Source organism: Capra hircus, assembly GCF_001704415.2.
Source record: "Capra hircus breed San Clemente chromosome X unlocalized genomic scaffold, ASM170441v1, whole genome shotgun sequence".
Taxonomy (NCBI): domain Eukaryota; kingdom Metazoa; phylum Chordata; class Mammalia; order Artiodactyla; family Bovidae; genus Capra; species Capra hircus.
Genome location: NW_017189517.1, coordinates 11,615,297 through 11,621,296, shown reverse-complemented (window position 1 = coordinate 11,621,296; position 6,000 = coordinate 11,615,297).

The following is a 6,000-nucleotide window of genomic DNA, read 5'->3' as shown; positions in this document are numbered from 1 at the left end:
GGTGGACAGTTCTGACAAAACGTGGTCCACTGGAGAAGGGAATGGCAAACCACTTTAGTATTCTTGCCTTCAAAACCCCATGAACAGTATGAAAAGGCAAAAAGATAGGACACTGAATGATGAATATCCCAAGTTGGTAGATGCCTGATATGCTATTGGAGATCAGTGGAGAAATAACTCCAGAAAGAATGAAGAGACAGAGTCACCGCAAAAGCAACACCCAGTTGTGGATGCGACTGGTGACGGAAGTAAAGACTGATACTGTAAAGAGCAATATTGCATAGGAACCTGGACTGTTAGGTCCATGAATCAAGGCAAATTGGAAGTGGCCAAACAGGAGATGGCAAGAGTGAACATTGACATTTTAGGAATTAGCAAACTAAAATGGACTGGAATGGGTGAATTTAACTCAGATGCCCATTATATCTACTACTGTGGGCAAGAATCCCTTAGAAGAAATGGAGTAGCCATCATAGTCAACAAAAGAGTCTGAAATGCAGTACTTGGGTGCAATATCAAAAATGACAGAATGATCTCTGTTCATTTCCAAGGCAAACCATTCAATACCATAGTAATCCAAGTCATGCCCCGACCAGTAATGCTGAAGAAGCTGAAGTTGAACAGTTCTATGAAGACCTACAAGACCTTCTAGAACTAAACACCCAAAAAAAAAAAAAAAAACATATCCTTTTCATTATAGGGGACTGGAATGACAAAGTAGGAAGTCAAGAAATACCCGGGGTAACAGGCAAATTTGGCCTTGGAATATAGAATGAAGCAGGGCAAAGGCTAATAGAGTTCTGCCAAGAGAACGCACTGGTCATAGCAAACACCCTCTTCCAACAACACAAGAGAAGACTCTACACATGGACATCACGAGATGGTCAGTACCAAAATCAGATTGATTATATTCTTTGCAGCCAAAGATGGAGAAGCTCTATACAATCAGCAAAAGCAAGACCAGGAGATGGCTGTGGCTCAGATCATGAATTCCTTATTGCCAAACTCAGACTTAAATTTAAGAAAGTAGGGAAAACCACTAGATCATTCAGTTATGACCTAAATCAAATCCCTTATGATTATACAGTGAAGTGACAAATAGATTCAAGGGATTAGATCTGAGAGACAGAGTGCTTGAACAACTATGGATGGAGATTTGTGACACTGTATTGGAGGCAGTGATCAAGACCATGCCCAAGAAAAAGAAATGCAAAAAAGGCAAAATGGTTGTCTGAGGAGGCCTTACAAATAGCTATGAAAAGAAGAGAAGCAAAAGGCAAAGGAGAAAAGGAAAGATATACCAATTTGAATGCAGAGTTCCAAAGAATAGCAAAGAGGGATAAGAGCCTTGCTCAGTGATCAGTGCAAAGAAATAGAGGAAAACAATAGACTGGGAAAGACTAGAGATCTCTTCAAGAAAATTAGAGATACCAAGGGAACATTTCATGCAAAGATGGGCTCGATAAAGGACAGAAATGGTATGGAGCTAACAGAAGCAGAAGTTATTAAGAAGAGGTGGCAAGAATACACAGAAGAATATACAAAGATCTTCATGACCCAGATAATCATGAAGGTGTGATCACTCACCTAGAGCTAGACATCCTGGTATGCAAAGTCAAATGGGCCTTAGAAAGCATCACTATGAACAAAGCTAGTGGAGGTGATGGAATTCCAATTGTGCTATTTCATATCCTGAAAAATGATGCTGTGAAAGTGCTGCACTCAATATGCCAGCAAATTTGGAAACCTCAGCAGTGGCCACAGGACTGGAAAAGGTCAGTTTTCATTCCAATCCCAAAGAAAGGCAATGCCAAAGAATGCTCAAACTGCTGCACAATTGCACACATCTCACACACTAGCAGAGTAATGCTCAAAATTCTCCAAGCCAGGCTTCAATAGTATGTGAACTGTGAGCTTCCGCATGTTCCAGCTGGATTTAGAAAAGCCAGACGAACCAGAGATCAAATTGACAACATCCATTGGATCATCAAAAAAGCAAGAGAGTTCCAGAAAAACATCTATTTCTGCTTTATTGACTATGCCAAAGCCTTTGACTGTGTGGATCACAATAAACTGTGGAAAATTCTGTGAGAGATGGGAATACCAGACCACCTGACCTGCCTCTTGAGAAATCTGTATGCAGGTCAGGAAGCAACAGAACTGGACATGGAATAACAGACTGGTTCCAAATAGGAAAAGGAGTACGTCAAGGTTGAATATTGTCACCCTGCTTATTTAACTTATATGCAGAGTACATCATGAGAAACCTGGACTGGAAGAAACACAAGCTGGAATCAAGATTGCTGGGAGAAATATCAGTAACCTCAGATATGCAGATGACACCACCCTTATGGTAGAAAGTGAAGAGGAACTAAAAAGCCTCTTGATGAAAGTGAAAGAGGAGAGTGAAAAAGTTGGCTTAAAGCTCAACAATTCAGAAAACGAAGATCATGGCATCCAGTCCCATCCCTTCATGGGAAATAGATGGGGAAACAGTGGAAACAGTGTCAGACTTCATTTTTGGGGGCTCCAAAATCACTGCAGATGGTGACTGCAGCCATGAAATTAAAAGACGCTTACTCCTTGGAAGAAAAGTTATGACCAACCTAGATAGCATATCCAAAAGCAGAGACATTACTTTGTCAACAAAGTTCTGTCTAGTCAAGGCTATGGTTTTTCCAGTGGTCATGTATGGATGTGAGAGTTGGACTGTGAAGAAGGCTGAGTGCCAAAGAATTGATGCTTTTGAACTGTGGTGTTGGAGAAGACTCTAGAGAGTCCCTTGGACTGCAAGGAGATCCAACCAGTCCATTCTGAAGGAGATCAGCCCTGGGATTTCTTTGGAAGGAGTGATGCTGAAGTTGAAACTCCAGTACTTTGGCCACCTCATGAGAAGAGTTGAGTCATTGGAAAAGACTCTGATGCTGGGAGGGATTGGGGGCAGGAGGAGAAGGGGGCGACAGAGGATGAGATGGCTGGATGGCATCACTGACTCGATGGGCATGAGTCTGAGTGAACTCCGGGAGTTGGTGATGGACAGGGTGGCCTGGTGTGCTGTGATTCATGGGGTCACAAAGAGTCGGACACGTCTGAGCGACTGAACTGAACTGGCCACTGATGTGCACAACTGACTCATCTGAAAAGACCCTGATGCTGGAAAAGATTGAAAGTGGGAGGAGAAGGGGACTACAGAGGATGAGATGTTTGGATGGCATCCCTGACTCAATGAACAGGAGTTTGAGTAAACTCCAGGAGTTGGTGATGGACAGGGAACCCTGCGTGCTATAGCCATGGTGTCGCAAAGAGTCAGACACGACTGAGCAACTGAACTGAACTGAACTGAAGATCTGACAGGCACTTGGAAAATATGAGTACCTTTGTCCTTGTGTCTGTGGCTGGCTCGGAGCACAGGCTTCAGCGGTTCAAGTCAATTCTTGGGAAGCCTAAGCTTTCCTCACATTTTGGCTCTTTGTAACCTCACCTTTAGAGGCTCCTCATTCCCCTCCCAAAGTCCTGCTGTACACCCACATCCCTGAACTGTTGATGGCTTTATAATGAACATAAGCATTCTGAAAAACCCAGGCCATGACCAAGAGTTGACTGATGACTTCAAGTGGATTTGCCTGTGTCTTTTGGATGATTGTCACGGATAGGCAGCCCTTTGGGCCTTTCCTCCTGCCCTAGCTGGGGAGTAATGCAAGAGTGACCAATGAGAGAGATGTTGGAAAATACCTAGCAGGACCTGAGCCCCTAAATACAAAAGATAGGGGACCGAATTTTTACTGCATTGTCAGGTGGAATCAGACCACTGGCGAGGCTTTAAAAAGGCTCTTTCAGGAGAAATAAAACAAGAGATGAGGCAGGATTGATTAAGAACAATGTTTTGCAGTGGTCATGCAGGCTCTTGGCCTTGGTCATTCGTGAGTTTTCAATAACGTTTCCTTCAAAAGGAACATTAATTCTTGGATCAAAAGAAGCCAGAGTGTTCAATTCTTCATATCCATCTTATTCTCTTCCTTCTGAAGGTGTCCTCTCAACTTCAAGTGTGAAATGCTCGGAGGAGGATGAGGAGGGCAAAGGTTCTAAAGCTGTAAGCCTTTTCAAGTGATGTCTCTAAGAGATTCTTTTGACATGAGGACCACTGCCCATTTGAGGCCGAGGAGAGCTCTTATCCTGACAGGTAGGGTCCTGCATAAGTCAGGTGACGCTAGGCAGTTACAAAGGCCTAAGAGAGCTGACAGCTTCCTGCTCTCATGGGGGCAAACCACAGTCCTCTCTTCCCACCAAAAATGTGGTAGTTCTTTTTTCAAAAACCTCTAATGGATGTGTCAAGCCATTTAAAAGACTTTCCTGTCCATTTTGCTATGTGAGCCTCAGGACAAGCCTGACAATAAGCAGTACAGGGCTTGAAGTAATACTTAATATTCTTTTTTCCCCAGTTTTATTGAGTTCTAGTTGACATATAACATTGTCCAAGTTTAAGGTGTACAGCGTGATGAATATATGTATAAATTAATGATCACAATAAGTTTAGATAACATCCATCAGCTCCTAAAGTTACATTTTTGTCCTTTATGAGAACTTTTAAAATCTACCAAAATGTTTTTGTTGTTATTCTTTGGCTGACCTGATAATAGGCAGTGAGAAGTTGCTAACTAAAACTTCTTCAGTTTTCTATAGGTTTCTCAAAACCAGGTGATGGACCCATGCTGGGGAATCATAGATTTTATATGATCCAGTGAGGTAGGACTAAAAGGGTATCTGAAATCACAGGGACTTAGCTCATCAACACTAGGTATAACCATTTTGATGGCACAGGGAATACCAAAGTTTGTCAGCAAATTTAAGGAACTAGAGAGATGGAAGTTTACCCTTGGAAAGGAGGGGTGTGGCAATATATTTCAGACAGATTCTAATTTGTTGGGAGCCAGAACTGTGTTTTAAATAATCATTATAATGGAAAGACAACCTTTAACTAGCAGCTTCTAGACTGAAAAAGTTATAATGTGGTAAACTCTTTATAATTATAGATTTGGCAAAACTAAATATGCCATTTTTGTTTTGTGTATGTATATACACAGCTTCCTGATATTCCCAGAATTAAAATACAGTGAAACACACTGAAGGAAGGCATATGGAGAAAGCATTGACTCTTTGATGGTTGAGGACTCCGATCGCACTAAATAGGGCATAAAGAGAAGTTTAGACAGTCCCATGGCCATTTGGAAGTAGCCGTATTTTTGGTGTTGCTCCTAAACAATACTTTTGCCTGGTAATAGTTTTGCAACTGTAACCATAAACAAGTTCTAGAAAACTGTGGGAGAATAAAACTTTCTTGTTGGTAAAAGGGCAGAACACAAGACGGTATTATTCCAAGTTAAGCATGCCCTAGGTTACTGATACATGCTCCATCAGTAGCAGCTCAGACTCAAAGCTTATGGTCAATGTTCCATGTGGCTGGTGCTTGGTGGCCTCGCTGTATAGACGTGGGAATCTGTGGTAATGTTGTCCAAGGGAAAGTGAATAGTTTCCACATTATCTGCCAGGGATTATAATTGATGTTCATGCCACAAACATCTATAGTGCTGCCGTGTGTAAGAGGTGGACCTCAGTGCGGTGGCAGATCCCAGGCTAAATGATTTTATTGACTGCAAGCCTAAGATACATTTTTATTTGGAATTCTCAATGCCCTAGAAGCTTCTCCTATTGGCAGTGTGGTGTTGGGGGAAGCTATAGGGGAAGGGTGTACATTTTTTTAAATTTCCTGAAGGGTAAAAAGTTGTTACTATCTATCAGCACTGTATCCTAATGGCAAAAGTAGTCAGCCCTGTAAATTGTGAAACAGTTGTCATGCTCCTATTTGTTCTGTGATAGTATAAGAATCCAAAACAGTTCACATCAAGAGAGTCGAAATAAAACCCACCTCTATTCAATCTGAGTCAGCTTTGCCCTCCCCTTGTATTTTTGTCTTAATATGTATCTTTGTTTTATCTAGGGTTA